An 18,149-nucleotide genomic window follows, 5' to 3' on the forward strand; every position below is an offset into this window, starting at 1 on the left:
ATGTTATTTTCTTGGCTTTCCTTTACTCTCTTGATTATCTTTATCATTTCCTATTAGGTTTCTTAGCACGCAAGTAATCCTATTCCTTGAGCGCTGCACTTTTTTATTTTTGGGATTTTGTTTTACCCATTTTTCAAGGTTCCTAGTATATTATCTTTTTCCACTATTATGTATATATTTTACTATTTAGAGGTCCGTAACACCACACTACCTCTGTTCTATGACTTAAGCGTAAAACTCTGTGTAGTAGGGTGTTACATTATTGTATCAGAGCAATTCATTTCTATAGAGCCTGAGGATGGACTGATTGTGCTTCTGTGCATTCTCTGTGTATGGGTTTATGTGATAGTAGGATATCTAATTGATATATGTGGCATAAACATTCATGAGCATGTATTTGGGACTTAAAGCACTGAACTTGCGATATTGAGACTGATCAACTTGATATCACTTGTTTGGTGTGTATAGGGACCAGATGTCGACTTGCGGACGTGGGCGAGGTAGAGGCAGAATAGGCAATGCTATGCCTGAAGCGTCATGGAATACTCCTAACCCTGTAGACTTCATGGCTGCTTTAGGCAATATGGCAGCAGCAATGCAAGCGACAACTGAAGCCCTGGGAAATCAAATTAATAATGGAAATAATGGCAATAATGGTGATAATGGTCCAATGTCACTTTCTTCCTTCCTGAAAGTTCACCCTCCGACCTTCAGAGGGACCTCGAGTCCTACTGATGCTGATAACTAGATACAGGCTATTGCGCAAGCATTACAGGGTCAGCAGGTTCCTGATAAACAGTGGGTTGAGTTTGGAACCTACCAGCTGCACGGTGAAGCTCAGTATTGGTGGCAGGGCATGAGACGCATTCTGCAGCCTGATGGGCTTGTGATATCTTGGGAGTTGTTCCAAGAGGAATTCTATAAGAAGTATTTCCCCAACTCAGTTAGAAATGCCGAAGAACTTGAATTGCTTCAGCTGAAATTGGGCCAGATGACCATAACTGAGTACACCAGTAAATTTGAGGAATTGTGCCGCTTTTCATGCATCTGTCAGGGAGCTCTTGAGGACTTTGCTGAGTGGAAGTGCATAAAGTATGAAGCGGCCTTCGAAGTGACATACAGAGCTTTGTAGCACCTATAGAGATTCGAGTATTCTCTGAGCTTGTGAATAAGAGCAGGGTGGCTAAGGAGTGTGCGAGGAAGGCTGCAGTAGGAAATGGAAGTATAAGGATGCCATTCCCGAGGACCATAGGGAGGAATTTTGCACCTAGGGGCAGACAGTTTAAGCGTGGCGGCTTTGTCCCTCAGAACAATCAGGAGCAAGGCAACTTCAGGAGGCCTAATACTAATGCTAATCAGGGAAAGAGACAGGGGAAGCAGCCACAGCAGGATGTGAGTTGCCACAGATGTGGTAAGTACCATTCTGGGCCATGCAGGTTTGGGACTGGAGTCTGTTATTCTTGTGGGCAGCCTGGACACTTGGCTAACAGTTGCCCAGAGAAGAAGAGGTATGAGACAGGTAGAGTGCAACAGCCAGGGAGAGTGTACACTACTTCTTTAGTAGGCGCTGAGGGGTCAGAGACACTGATCAGAGGTAACTGTGAGATGGCTGGTAAAACTTTGAATGCCTTGTTTGATTCTGGAGCTTCACATTCTTTTATTGTATTTGAGAAGGCTGATGAGTTAGGATTGAAAATAGTAGTACTAGGGTATAATTTAAAGGTGTATAATGCTACCCATAAGGCTATGGTGATGAGGTTAGGATGCCCCCAAGTTCCTTTTCGAATACAACAGCGTCACTTCATGCATAAACTAATTTGTTTGCCGATGACTGGACTTGATCTCATTTTGGGATTGGACTGGTTATCCAAGAACCATGTTTTACTCTATTGCTCTACAAAAACAGTGTGTTTTATGCCTGAAGACACAGAGGAGACGGTTGTGGTAAATAACTACTTCCTGAATTCCATAACAGTGAACTGTTCTGGGGCCGAATGTCAGGGAATATTGTTGTTAGCTGCGGGTGTTTTGGGTGATGTTCAAAGCTTGGAGAAAATCCCGGTGGTGTGTGAGTTTCCAGAGGTGTTTCCTGATGATATTGAGGAATTTCCACCTAACCGAGAAGTTGAGTTTGCCATTGAGTTAGTACTTAGGGCTGGACCAATCTCGAGTGCTCCTTATAGGATGTCACCTCTAGGAATGGCCGAATTGAAGTCTCAACAGGAGGATTTGTTGGGTAAGAACTTTATCTGACTAAGTGTTTCTCCGTGGGGCACGTCAGTGTTACTAGTGAAGAAGAAAGATGGGAGTATGCGCTTATGTGTTGACTATAGGCAGCTGAATAAGATTATTGTGAAGAATAAATACCCGTTGCCAAGGATTGATGACCTGATGGACCAGTTACAGGGAGCCGGTGTGTTCTCTAAGATTCATATATGATCCGGATACCACCAGATAAGGGGTCAGAGATAAGGATATTCCAAAAACTGCCTTCAGAACGTGCTATGGCCACTATGAATACATAGTGATGTCCTTCGGACTGACTAATGCTTCGGCAATATTCATAGATTACATGAACAAGATTTTTCATCCATATCTAGATAAGTTTGTTGTTGTGTTTATTAACGACATTCTTATCTACTCTAAGACAGAGGATGAGCATGCAGAACACTTGCGAACAGTGCTACAAATCCTGAAGGATAGGAAGTTGTATGCCAAGCTATCCAAGTGTGAGTTCTAGAAGTCTGAAGTGAAATTTCTTGGTCATGTGGTGAGTAAACAAGGAATAGCAGTGGATCCTGCCAAGGTTGAGGCGATGATAAATTGGGAGCGACCGACTTCAGTGACGGAGATCAGGAGTTTCTTAGGCTTAGCAGGTTATTATTAGAGGTTCATTAAAGGGTTTTCACAGCTCGCTTTGCCTTTGACCAAGCTAACTAGGAAGGATGTTCCTTTTGTGTGGACTCCTGAGTGCGAGGAGATTTTACTTACTTTAAAGCAGAGATTAACTACTTCCCCCGTGTTAGTGTTGCCTGAGCTGAGAGAACCATTCGGGGTATACTGTGATGCGTCCTTGAAGGGTTTAGGATGTGTGTTAATGCAGCATCACAAAGCTGTAGCTTATGCCTCACAGCAGTTAAGGCCACATGAAAGAAACTATCCAACTCATGATTTGGAGCTTGCTGACGTTGTCTTTGCTTTAAAAATTTGGAGGCATTATCTCTATGGTGTGAAATTCCAAGTCTTCTCGGACCATAAGAGCTTAAAATACCTATTTGAATAAAAAGAGTTGAATATGCGTCAAAGGAGGTGGATGGAACTCCTAAAGGATTATGACTTCGAGCTGAACTACCATCTGGGAAAGGCGAATGTGGTGGTGGATGCCCTGAGTAGGAAATCCCTATGTGCTACTTGGATGATGCTAAGAGTGGAAGAGTTGCTAAAAGCCTTCTAGGGATTGAAACTGGGAATCAGCGAAGAGTTTGGGACTTTATGCCTAAGCCAGTTACAAATTTCAAGCGACTTCAAGGCTGAACTACTAAAGGCTCATCAGAATGACCAAGAATTATATAATATTTTTCCAACGATTAAGAAAGGCAAGCAATGGAGAGTGTCAGAAGACAAAGATGGGTTGTGGAGGTTCAAGGGTCGAATAATTGTGCCAGATGTTAGGGATTTACGACAGAGCATATTGGAGAAAGCTCACAAGAGCAGGTTCTCCATTCATCCGGGAAGCACCAAGATGTATCAAGATCTAAAGACGATGTTCTGGTGGCCAGGAATGAAAAATGATGTGGCATTACATGTTTCCAAATGCCTAACTTGTCAGAAAGTCAAAATTGAACACCAAAGACCAGCAGGAACCCTTCAACCTTTGGAGATTCCACAGTGGAAATGGGAGAGCATTGCTATGGATTTTGTGTTGGGTTTACCAAGGACTCGAACAGGTTGTAATGCTATTTGGGTGGTTGTAGATTGACTGACCAAGTCACCTCATTTTCTGCCTATTCGGATAAGTTGTACTATGGAGGAGTTGGCGCGGTTATACATAAAGGAGATTGTGAGGTTACATGGCGTACCTTCCACCATTGTATATGATAGGGTTCCTCGCTTTACATCACGATTCTGGGGAGCTTTTCAGCGAGCTTTTGGCACTCAATTGAGCCTAAGTAATGCCTATCATCCTCAGACAGATGGCCAATCAGAGAGAACAATCCAAACCTTGGAAGATATGCTACGAGCTTGTGTTTTGGACCAGCCGGCGAGCTGGGATCGATATATGCCTTTAGTAGAGTTTGCTTATAACAACAGCTATCATGCAAGCATTGGAATGGCTCCGTATGAAGCTTTATATGGAAGAAAATGTCAATCTCCATTATGTTGGTATGAAGCAGGAGAAAAGAGCTTGATAGGGCCTGAAATGATAAGTGAAACCACGGAGAAAATAAAGAAAATCCGTAGTCGAATGCTTGTGGCTCAAAGCCGTCAGAAAAGCTATGCTAACCAAAGGTGGAAGCCTTTAGAGTTTGAGGAAGGAGAACATGTTTTTCTGAAGGTTACTCCGACCACTGGAATAGGGATATCCATCAAAACTAAGAAGTTAAATCCCTGTTACATTGGGCCGTTTGAAATCCTGAAGAGAATTGGACCAGTGGCGTATAGGATCGCTTTACCACCACATCTTTCGAACCTGTATGACGTGTTTCACATATCGCATCTTTGTAAATACACTTTTGATCCTACTCATGTCCTAGAACCAGAATCATTCCAAATGAGAGAAGATCTGACGCTTCCAGTAACTCCGGTTAGGATCGATGATACCAGCATCAAGCGTTTACGCGGAAAAGAGGTTTCTTTGTTGAAAGTAGCTTGGAGCCGGGCTGGAATTGAAGAACATACCTGGGAGCTTGAATCTGAGATGTGGAAAGATTACCCACACCTCTTTTCAGGTAACTCACTCTGAATTTTGATGACAAAATTCCTAATTAGGTGGGTAGGATGTAAACCCTACTAAAATTGGTAAATAACTAGTCAATAATTTGAATTTTAATTTGGAAAATTAAAAATGCAAAACTAATATCAAAATAGGATAGAGCTCTTCAAAATGAGAATTTTGATACTAATTTTGAAAATTTTGGCCCAAAATTGGACCGGACGGGCTGAACCGGTTGAATTGGGACCCAAACCGGGCCCGGGGTCCAACCGGACCCATAACTTAAAAGAAGCACCAGCTTCTTCTTCCTCATTTCATACCCAACGAAGCCTAAGAGATTGGGGAGGAAGAAGAACTCCCTAACCCTCATCAAATAATCTCACTACCATAACTTCTCCGTTTGAGCTCCGATCGCCACACCGTTCACGGCCACGCGTCCAGCTCGTCGAGCTCTACATTTCTATTAAATCAATTTCACCGGAGCTCCATTTTCATTCCAGAATCTCTATCCCCTTTCTATTCTTGAAATTGGAACCCTATAGTGAGATTTTGCCAATTTTGATGTTCTATGTTCGATTTAGCTTGTGGAACATACTAGGTTTGAGTTGCTACGCGTGTGGGAGCGGTAAGGTTTCCCTAAACTTAAATTTAATTTTGCATAATGTAACACCCTACCATTCTTAATCTTATACTTAGGTCATAAGACTGAGATAGTAAGATATTACGACCTCTAAAAATAAAAAATATATATATAAGATAATATTGAAAGAGATACTTAACTAGGGGCCTTGAAAAATGGGTAAAACAAAATACAGAAATAAAGTCCTAACTCTCTTGTAACCTCTATGAGGAACAAAACAATCAAGTTTCTTAGAGAGAAAGCTAAGTAACTAAGTACATATGTACATAAGCTGATAAACCAAAATATCCCAGGGACTACTCTGCTTCAGGAATCCAGACGCCTAGCGAGGAGCCTCTCGACCTATATCTGAAAATAACAACACAGTATGGGGTGAGAACCGGAGGTTCTCAGCATGGTAAAGGTGCCATACATATAATATATAAGGTTCTGAGAATGCCAGAGGCAATCCTAGAACTCCGACACTCTGATTATAATCTTAAAATATTAAACAGAAACCATAAAAGGGTGGTCTTCTAAGAATATCTAAACCCAGCTTAAACCTGACCATAATACTAAGTCTTTTTTCACTATTCCCTATTCCTCCATCTCCGATTAGTTTACACAGACAAATAAGCAAATAAGACAAACACAAGTAACTTACAAGTAATATAGATAACAAGTACAACAGATAGCATGTTCCAATCACGTAGGCATTCCCAAATAGTTCACAAATAAGCAATTCAAACAATATGCACATGATGCATGCCTATCCTATGGCTGTTGATATCAACTGTCGAGTTGCGTAGCGCCAACTTATAACCCAAGTGGGGACAACAAGGTGATGGAACAAGGGCCAAGGCTGACGGTCTGGGCTGGCTGATGTGTCTGCTGGCCTGCCCGTTCCAAGTTGAGAGTTGGGCCCAGGTACCTAGGCAAAAGCCCAGGTCTCTTTGCCTTTAGAATGGAAGGCAATGCATGAGGCTGGTTTCACAGAGCAACGAACACTTCCTTCTTCCAACAGTGGAGGGATAACATTTAGCTTGGGGTATAGCCTTCCCCATGTCAGCTTGGGGTGTTGTCTCTTCTCTCCATGTCAGCTTGAAATTTGTCCCATGGATATTATTGAGCTTGGGGGCATTCTCTTCCCCATGTCATCTTGGGGATTCTCCCCATTTACCCTCATCCATTCATGAAAATGCAGGAACCCTTGCTCATTTAACACTACATCCGGGCACCAATACAGCGGCTCTTGCTCATTTGACACTGTACTCGAGCCATACAGCGCGTTGCTTCCGGGCAACAGCCTAGCTTTAGCGCAATAACGTCTTTGATTCATGTCATGAAGATTTGACTAAGTTTTTATATTGGTTGTTGAAGACCTAACATAACCCTCCTCCTTTATCCGGGCTTTGGACTGGCTATGTACCACAAGTGTAACATAGCCGCCGGAGTTAGAATACAAAATATACATTGAAAATAAATTAAATAATATATATTTATATATAAATACATAATGATTGATTTTGATAGTTAATTTTAGTCTATATGATTAATGTTAAGCCTGTAACAATATTATTTCAAAAAATAAAAAATGAAAAATGTGATAACTTTTCAAGTTTTATTCGACTTAAACTAAATCATTTCCTTTTCTTCTTCCATGTATTTTGTTAGTCGGCTAAAAGGAAAAAGAAAAAGAAAACTGTTCTTTATGTTGTAAAATAAATAAGGAAGATGTACCAAATATAAAATAAAGATGTGTAAATAAAAGACTCTAATATTATACCTAACTCAATAAGAATGATTCATATATATTTATTAATATATATAGTAACGTAAATAGAGAGAGATATATTAATAGTGTAGAAAGAAGGAAGAGAATGTTTATTATTGTGTGGCAGTATAAAGAGAGAAAGAATTGTTATTAATTTTATGTGTACGTATTATCACAAAACCATGCCCTATTTATACTTGTCCAATATTCCCCTTTTCAAACTTCCTTAATATAAAGTCTATCATGGGAAACAAAGCACCGCTCATAGTTAATATTGCACAGCCCAAAGTTAACTTGATTGGAGAGATGGACATTCATACTTATCATAACACTCCCCCTTGAATGTCCATTTAGGATTATTGCCTCATTAAAACTTTACTAAAGAAAAACCCAATGGGAAAAAACCTTAGTGAAGGAAAAATAGTACAATATCCTTTGTGATGGGGACTGCCTCATTAAAAACCTTGTCAAGAAAAACCCAATGGAAAAAAGACCTGACCAAGGAAAAAAGAGTACAGTCTCCCCATCTTGTCGATATCATTTAATATCTCGAAATCGGTGCATCCCAATCTCATGCACCAATCTTTCAAAGGAGAATTTTGAGAGTGACTTTGTGAATAAATCTGCCAGATTGTCACTTAAGCGGATCTGTTGGACATCAATTGTTCCTTGATTTTGAAGATCATGAGTGAAGAAGAATTTGGGAGAAATATGCTTTGTTCTATCACCTTTGATGTATCCACCCTTAAGTTGAACAATGCATGCTGTATTATCTTCAAACAGGACAGTTGGAGCTATCTTATGATCAATCAGTCTACATGATGATAGAATATATTGGATCAAACTCCTGAGCCAAAAATACTCGCGACTTGCTTTATGTATCGCTAGTATTTCGGCATGATTAGAGGATGTTGCAGTAATCGTCTGTTTTGTGGACCTCCATGATATAGCTGTTCCACCATATGTGAACAGGTATCCTGTTTGAGATCTGCCTTTATGTGGATCAGACAAGTATCTAGCATCTGCATAGCCAATTAGTTGTGACTTGGATCCATAGGGATAAAACAATCACATATCAACCGTTCCATAAAGATATCGAAAGATTTGTTTGATTCCACTCCAATGTCTTCTGGTTGGAGATGAACTATATCTTGCTAGTAAATTTACAGCAAATGATATATCAGGTCGTGTATTATTAGCAAGATACATTAGCGTTCCAATGGCACTAAGATATGGTACTTTAGGACCTAGGATATCTTCATTTTTTTCTTTAGGACGGAATTGATCCTTTTCCACATCCAAAGATCTTACAATCATTGGGGTACTCAAGGGATGTGATTTATCCATATAAAATCTTTTCAAGATTTTTTCTGTGTATGTTGTTTGATGAATAAAGATCCCATTTTTTGTATGCTCGATCTGCAGGCCAAGACAAAATTTAGTCTTTCCAAGATCTTTCAACTCAAACTCTTCTTTTAGAATTTTTATAATTGTTGGAATCTCTTCAGGAGTCCCAATGATATTTAAATCATCAACATACACAGCAATTATAATGAATCCAGATGCAGATTTCTTTATGAAAACACATGGACAAATATCATCATTCTTGAATCCACTTTTGGCCAGATACTCAGTAAGACGATTATACCACATTCGTCCAGATTGCTTCAGACCATATAAAGATCTTTGCAATTTAACTAAGTATAATCCCTGTGAATATTCATTCGATGGTTTAGATATTTTTAGTCCTTCAGAGACTTTCATATAGATATCCCGATCTAATGAGCCGTATAAGTAGGCTGTTACCACATCCCTTAAATGCATATGTAGTTTATGATATACAGATAAACTGACCAAATAATGCAATGTTATCGCATCCACTACAGGGGAATACGTTTCTTCATAATCTATACCAGGCCTTTGTGAAAAATCTTGTGCCACAAGTCGGGCTTTATAGCGCACGACTTCATTTTTCTCATTTCGTTTTCTCACAAATACCCATCGGTATCCAACAGGTTTTACATCTTCTGGTGTACGGACTACAGGTCCAAAGATTTCACGTTTTAAAAGTGAGTCTAGCTTAGCCTTCATGGCTTCTTCTCATTTTGGCCAATCATTTCTTTGTCGACATTCTTTGACTGATCTTGGCTCAAGATCCTTACTTTCATGCATGATATTTAATACCACATTATATGCAAATATTTTATTGACAATTGTCTTATTTCAGTCCCATTTCTCTCCTGTAAAGACATAATTTAGCGAGATCTCGTCATTTTCACAATTTTCAGGTACCTAAACGTCTTCTGGCATTAAAACTATATCAGAAATTTGGACAACTGCAGGTGTCTTTACTGTGTCTTTTTCAATAGGAATAGTATTTACCTCTTTTCTTTTTCGAGGATTTTTGTCTTTGGAACCGACAGGCCTGCCACGCTTCTAGCATGTATTTGCTTCGGTAGCAATTTGTCTAACTAGGACATCAATTCGAATTGGTACATTTTTCGCTGGTATATAAGATTTGGTTATCCTCTTTGTATCGAAAAATGCATCAAGCAATTTATTTGCTATTCTTTGCAAATGTATAATCTTTTGAACTTCTAGCTCACATTGCCCTGATCGAGGATATAAATGCATCAAGGATGACGCATTCCAATTAAGTTCCTTTTCAGGAAGCTTATTCTCTCCCCCTAATATTGAAAATTTTGATTCATCAAAATGACAATCCACAAACCGGACTTTAAATATATCTCCAGTTTGTATCTCAAGATACCTCACTATAGAGGGAGAATCATATCCAACATATATCCCCAATTTTCTTTGGGGTTCCATTTTGGTGCGATTAGGTGGTGCAATGGGAACATATATCTCACACCCAAATATTCTTAAATGGGAAATATTTGGCTACTGGCCAAAAGCTAATTGCATAGGAGAGAATGATGGAGAGGATCACGATGGTTCAGAAATTTAGCAAAACAATTTTTTCGTTGGTAGTATAGTCCAAACCAACAAATAATCCTCAAAATCAAAGTTTAATATTTCTAATTCAAATTAATCGAGAGTAATCAAATCTCGGGTCGTTCTCCCTAGGACGCAATCGGAAGTGTTTCTCTTTTGGTTGTGAGGGAAAGGGAGTTTTCAAGCAAGAAATGAAAGATTAAAAAAACTAAGCAATAAAAGAATCAAGAGATGATCAAAATTATAATTAATGCAAGTAAAGAGAAAATGAGATCAAAACTAGTGAAAATGCAAGGAATGCAATAAAGAGCTTTGACTTGGGAATGAGGATCCAAGGAATCCTATCATCGCCATAACCACAACTATGATAATTATGATGAGTTGATCTCACCTAGTCAACCCCAACCATCGAGGAGTAAGTCAAGCAAGCATAATTGACCTTAATCCATAAGTCCTAGCTAACTTACCAAACTAGTTGATAAAAAGCTAGCGTCAATGGAAACAAGAGTCAACTAACTACCCAAGAATTACCACTAAATGTCGGACATTATGACTCTAGTATCCTAGGAACTCAAACCACAAGGCAAGGTGAAAAAATCTACTCAAATTCTAGTGTTGGCATTTTCACAAATACCTTGTGTGCATAAAAGTAAAACATGAGAAAATTGCAAAGTAAAATGGAAACTATAACCAACGATCAACAATACCAAACATAAACAAGCAATCAAACATAAAGGAAGCATGAAACATAAAATTCATCAACCAAAACTTCAAGAAACCCAAAATTTCAATTATAAACAAAGTAACTTGAACCATAAGAAATTAAAGGCAAAAGCAATGCAATTAAAGAGAAGATCAAGAATACTTACAATAAAAGAAGCAAAATCCAAACTTAAAGCTTGCTATAAAATGCTACAATGGAAATGAAAATTAAACCCTAGGAGAGCAAGCTACACTACTCCTACTCCTACTCCTACTCCTAATTACTATGAAAAACTAAACTAAAACCTAATGAAAAGCTCTCCCTTTTGATATGTGTTGAAGTCTCCTTTATATAGCACTCCAAAACAGCATTTCAGCCTTCCAAAAATGAGCCAAGGGCCTCCAAATTCACGCAGCACGTGTTTCATTAATGCAATCACGTGCAGGGACCTATGCGGATGCACAGACGTGTGCGTCCACACACTCGGATGAAAATTGACCTGTGTGTACACACAGGTGCGTGCGTACGCACACATGGAAATTCTCTCTTGTGCGCACGCACACTTCGCTGTGTGTACTTTTCCTTGTTTTCTTCATGTTTTCTCCCTTATACATGCTTTCCTACACTTTTGACTATCCATTCTTGCCTCCAAGGCCTGAAATCACTCACAAACCATATCACGGCATTGAATGGCATAACAGTGTAATTAAATTTCTCATTTCAAGCACAAAATTGCATGTTTTCACATTTAGGATCAAATTGGGGACAAAACATAAAAGTATGCTATTTTGGTGCCTAAGTGTGAGTTAATGTGCTAGAATCTATCTAATTTGAGTCAAATTATATCATCAAATATGGACTCATCAATTCCCCCACACTTAAACCATAGCATGTTCTCATACTAAACCTACAAGGAAGACAATCAAGAGGGGTAATCAACTTATTAAATGTAACTACCTATATGCATGCAAGTATATTATATACTATCTATATATATCTATCTATGTATCCTATAGTTTCCTATTGATTTGGTGAAGACAAGCAATCAAATTTTCAAGCAAGCATATAGACAATTAGGGCTAAGCAAAGAATTAATTCAATGCAAGCAAAAATCTAGAGAATTGATTCAAGTTTCAAAATGAAGCAACTTGCAAGAATATATGATAAGAAGCATGGAAACATAGAGTTGAGTAATTGAACCCTCACTAGGTGTGTATACACTCTAATCACTCGGTGTCTAGGGTTTCAATTCACTCAAATCTCTTCCTAACAATGCTTTCAAGGATTTACTTTTTATCTAACAATCGACAAGTAATTGATGCATGAATGCAATTATCATGAGGACTTATTAGGGTTGTAATGGGGTTAGGGTTAAGGTGGGATAGATATGGCTAAGTGGACTAAAAAGATTGAATCTTTGATTAGCTCAAGTATCCAACTCAACTTATATATATCAACCCACAAAAATGCATTCTTGCCACCCGTTACGTCTTTTCACATATACATTCATGCCTTGGTTCTATTCAAAACACATATGCATTTCTTATTCATTTTTTTCTTTTTCTTTGGGATAACTTTTGTCCCATTTTATTTTTTTTCATTTCATTCATTTTTTGTCTTTTTTCCATTTCTTTTTCTTTTTTCTATGACAAATGCATATGGTTAAAGCAAATTAATACATGAATGTGCACCCATTTTTCTAAATTTTTCAAAGAAATACCCAAATTAAATATTTTCTTTTACTACCAAAGTTTCCCAAAAGATTCCCCCACACTTAAATGAAGCACACTTCTTCAACCTAAGCTAATCAAGGATACAATCCAAGGTAATTTATGGTTTTTCTCTTAGGGCTATGATGTGCTAATATCAAGAACAATGGGGTAAATAAAGCTCAAAGGGTTAACAATGGTAAGTGCAAAGGGTAGGCTGTATGGGAAAAGTAAGCTTTTATCAAGGATGGCCTCAATCATGCTCAATGCAATTCAAAACATCAATCATTAGAAATAAAGAATCAAGAAAAACCAAGATTACAAACATAGAAGAGATATAGCACACAATGAACAAAATTAGTGGTTAAAATGTGTAACCACTCATTAAGGCTCAAATCTCACAAGGTATTTTGTTCTATCTCTCTTTTATGTTCCATAAAAATTCATTCAATCAAGTTTGGAAACAATTTTCTCAATCAATTCAATAGAATTCCCTAAAAACAAAATTCTTGGAAATCTTTGTTGTTTTTCACTAAAATTATTTCCTATATATATGTATCATGTGATGGATGCAAAATTTTTCACAAATTTTCTAGTTTTTTTCCTAATTTTCAACAAGCAAAAAGTAACATGAACAATTAGGATCAAAATGAACTAGGCATATGCTATTCATATCATCCAATCACAACTTCTATCTATACTATATACCATGCAAACAAAGCAAAATGCCAAATGAAATAACTAGAAATAAACTAAGATATATATATATATATATATATACCAAAAGAAAATGCAATGCAACAGTTAAAAATACTACAAATATCTACAAAAAATATAATAAAAAGAAACAAAAATAAAGTACAAAGTGTTCGAGAAAAAGAAAGTTTACGCCCCAAAATGATGAATCTTCCCCCACACTTAAGCGTTGCACGGTCCTCCGTGCACAAATACGATCCGGGGGGAAATGTCTCTTAAGAGCTCCACCTTCATTTGGCAGATGTGGGGGCTTGGGTTGTGTGGAAACCGCCAATGCCCAACGCATTCTTGGCGTCTCCATCCTCAGTGTCCTCCTCCTTTCCCAGCTCCTTGCCTTCATGTCTCATCCTCAAATAGAATGAATAAAGTATAATTAGAACTCATAGGCAAGTAGCATAAAAAGGTAAAGGAGAGAGCAATTAAGCATCTAATTGAGGAATTTTTGCATAGTAGTGCGGTATGATAGAAAGATGAGCCATGTGTGTATTCCAAGTGTGCACGAGGATAGAATACACATAACGGCCGGTTAAAAATGGCATCCGCACAATCAAAAAGTAAGAATGAGTCCCTCAATTAAATGGCCTAAGATGCAAGTAATGGATGAGCAACATTTAAGCACATGCAACTTAAGCAACTACAATAGGAGTGAATTGAATGTGAGATTATTGGATATTGAGGTTGTGCAAGTGAAAGAGCAAAATTGATAAAAATAGCACAACAAATAATAGCCAATGCAATGATGAAGAGAACTACCTATTCATCCTTAGAATAAACAAATAATCAAATGGGAAGGTGCTTGCTACAAAAAGTGATAAGTCTTTATGAGAATCAAGTCAAGTCAACTCAAAAAAAATACAAAGCATTAACAAGGAGAAAATACCTTGTGATGTGACTATATTGACTTAAAGACTATGATGAACAAGCAATTCCATTCAATTCACTAAATTCAATATGTACTTGTAAAAAAATTACACCAAATAAGAGACAAAAAAGTTAATTTCTAAATCAATTTGGTGCTAGCAACTCAAGACAATGATCAAGTACATGATTGAAATTCCAATCTAAAACAACATTATAATTATTTAAAGGTGCACAATTCTTGATTAGAATTCCAAACAAGGATATAGTCTAACATACATGGTAGCTACAACACATGCATTAAACAAAATATTCATTCAGGCATTATGTCAAACACATGGAGTACAGTGCACATATTCATCAAATCCAAGCAAAAATTCAAGCATGAACAACCCATAAATAACAAATAGGAACACTTGCAATGTAAAAACAATTAAAGCATTAAGCAAAACTCAAGTTAAATAACCAAAGTTAAATAAAGAAAACAGAAATTAAGTAAGCAACTAAGCATAGAAAGGAAGATTAAAACAAGAAAATTGAAAATATGAAGAATAGAAAAGAGAGGGATAGGTAACAGTGGCACTTGTGTTAGCCACTGCGAGGCTCACGGCGGTGGAACTTTGCCGGAGAAGAGAAGAAAGAGGGAAGAAAAAGAAGAAAGAAAGAAGAGAGAAGAAAAAAAGACCTTTGCGGATGCACAAGGTCGTGTGCGGACGCACACTAGGGAAAAGAGAGGGTATGTGAGCGCACTGCAGCGTGCGAGCGCTGCGACCAGAAGATGTACCGCAACCCGTGCGGACGCACAAGGTTGTGTGCAGTCACACAAAAAGGGAAAAGGGGGTTGTGTTCACATGCACAAGGGGTGCGTGCGCTGCCACCAGGGGGTTGCCACGGGCTGTACGGACGCATAGGTAGTAGGTTTTTTTTTTTTTTGCAAAGACCACGTGTGCGTACGCACAAAGGTTCGTGCGCATGACAGAATGAAAATGTTGGGGCTTACGCGTGCATAGAGGGTGCGGACGCTGCGAACAGAGCGTGCTACAACGTGTGTTCGTATGCACACAGCTGTGCGCTCGCATAGGTAGTGAAAAACAGGGGAAGTGTGCGTCTGCACAAGGCTGTGCGTACGCACACAAATCTGTTTCTGCAGCATTTTTAAAGCTTTTAAGGCACCAACCAAGATATCAATCAAAGTTTTTCAAGTCCAAAACATATCATTCATCAAAAATACATGATCAAACATGAAATGCAACTAAATCAAGTCTAGGATCTAATCAAACTACACTAATCCAAGAGACAAAATTCAATAAACAAAAACTAAAAGAAAGAAGAGTTGAAAGGATGTTACCATGGTGGGGTGTCTCCCACCTAGCACTTTGGTTTTAAGTCCTCAAGTTGGACTTTTGAGTGAAGCTTATGTCTTGGTTGCTTATGCTTCCACTCGTCCTTGAGTTGCCACCCATGTTTGTTCTTCAAGAATCCTCCGAGATCCCAAATGAAGTACATTAAGCTCCCAAGCAACCTCAAGTAATTAATTGGGATCCATAATTGTTGGTTGTAGAGATGTATGCCCGGATCCCACACTTTGGTTTCTCTATCACCCTCTTATTGACTTGCACTTGTACCTTTTGATGAATAGCCTCTCCAAGTACCTTTGAAGCACCCACTTGAATGTTGGACTTCTCCAAATTGGACCTTGCACCACTTGTTCCTTGAATTCCATTGCCAACTAACATCCAATCTTTCACCATTTAATGCTCCAAGAAGCGTCTTAAGTTGGTGATCTGTCTCCAAGAGAGCATATTGGTATGGGCATATGAAGATCATTGAAGATATTGTTACCCATTCAACTTGTCCTTGGGTTGGAGTCACTCTTGCAAACTCTTGTATGAATGCTTCCACTTCTTGGGTGACCACCCTTTCCTCACCACTCTTTTCTAGCTCTTCATTATCTCTTTCAAACTCAAAAGAGAGGGGTTCTTCTAAATCATTGAGGGGGTTGCCCAAGGTGGACAAAAAATCATTGATGATGCAATCCACTTCTTGATCAAACTCCTTCAATTCTCCAATTGCCTCTTCCGGTTCGCTAGTTCTACCTTCCTCCTCTTATGACTCAAGACTTGGCTCCTCTTCCTTTCCTTGAGGCTCCATATTCTCCACCTCACTACACTCCCTCGTTACTCCTCCACCTTCTTCAAGGGGGATGTCTTCATTGCTTGAGTGTAACAAGGTTAAGCGATTCATCGCTTCGGCTATGATAGCCGTAAACTCCCCTTGCGTCCTTCGGAATCCTTCTTGCTCTTGAAAGAATGCTTGAAGGTCTTGTTCTTCTTGGGGCAAGGGTTGGAAAATTTTGCATTGAGGTGGAAGAGAAGGTTCAAAAGTTGGAAGGTTGTAAAGTTGGAAGGTGTATCATGTGGGTAGGGGTCTTGAGATGGTGTATAATGTGGTGATGGTTCATATGGTTGGTAACAAGGTGCATAGACATTGGAATCCCATGGGGGTGTATGGTGTGGTGCTTGAAGGTTTGGTGGTTGAGGGTTAGGTAGGGGGTATCTTTCATATCCTTGGATTTGGTATTCACATAGGGGAGAGTTTGGCTTATTGTAGTATGAGGGAGGTGTTTGCCATGAGTGTTGCTCATACGCAATTGGTTCCTCCCTAAATTGATTCTCCCACTCCATGAAGTAATCCCAATTTGGATTCATTATACCCTACAAAATATTCACAACCAAGCTCCAAGCAACAAGGGTGATATCTCATAAAGAAAATAGAAAATAAAAGCAAAAGACATCAATAAAACAAGAAAGCAAAAGATAGCACTCAATTGCATTCCCAGCAACGGCGCCAAAAAACTTGATGGAAAGGATCACGATGGTTCAGAAATTTAGCAAAACAATTTCTTCATTGGTAGTATAGTCCAAACCAACAAATAATCCTCAAAATCAAAGTTTAATATTTCTAATTCAAATTAACCGAGAGTAATCAAACCTCGGGTCGTTCTCCCTAGGAAGCAATCGGAAGTGTTTCTCTTTTGGTTGTGAGGGAAAGGGGGTTTTCAAGCAAGAAATGAAAGATTAAAAGAACTAAGCAATAAAAGAACCAAGAGATGATCAAAATTGTAATTAATGCAAGTAAAGAGAAAATGAGATCAAAACTAGTGAAAATGCAAGGAATGCAATAAAGAGCCTTGACTTGGGAATGAGGATCCAAGGAATCCTATCATCGCCATAACCACAACTATGATAATTATGATGAGTCGATCTCGCCTAGTCAACCCCAACTATCGAGGAGTAAGTCAAGCAAGCATAATTGACCTTAATCCATAAGTCCTAGCTAACTTACCAAACTAGTTGATAAAAAGCTAGCGTCAATGGAAACAAGAGTCAACTAACTACCTAAGAATTACCACTAAATATCGAACATTATGACTCTAGTATCCTAGGAACTCAAACCACAATCCAAGATGGAAAAATCTACTCAAATTCTAGTGTTGACATTTTCACAAACACCTTGTGTGCATAAAAATAAAACATGAGAAAATTGCAAAGTAAAATGGAAACTATAACCAACTATCAACAATACCAAACATAAACAAGCAATCAAACATAAAGGAAGCATGAAACATAAAATTCATCAACCAAAACTTCAAGAAACCCAAAATTACAATTATAAACAAAGTAACTTGAGCCATAAGAAAATAAAGGCAAAAGCAATGCAATTAAAGAGAAGATCAAGAGTACTTACAATAAAAGAAGCAAAATCCAAACTTAAAGCTTGCTATAAAATGCTACAATGGAAATGGAAATTAAAGCCTAGGAGAGCAAGCTACACTACTCCTA

The 18,149-nt window shown here is 38.4% G+C and overlaps 1 non-coding gene and 1 pseudogene across 1 annotated transcript; both read left to right on the forward strand.

Annotated features, from left to right (window-relative positions):
• The first annotated feature begins 475 nt into the window (after nt 1-475).
• LOC107611623 (uncharacterized) lies at nt 476-4,963 on the forward strand (annotated as a pseudogene).
• A 1,384-nt stretch (nt 4,964-6,347) lies between these two features.
• On the forward strand, nt 6,348-6,656 carry LOC148578426 (signal recognition particle RNA). Its single transcript, XR_015903170.1, has one exon.
• Nucleotides 6,657-18,149: the final 11,493 nt, after the last annotated feature.

This window comes from Arachis ipaensis, chromosome B1 (assembly GCF_059453495.1).
Source record: "Arachis ipaensis isolate K30076 ecotype BB chromosome B1, ASM5945349v1, whole genome shotgun sequence".
NCBI lineage: Eukaryota > Viridiplantae > Streptophyta > Magnoliopsida > Fabales > Fabaceae > Arachis > Arachis ipaensis.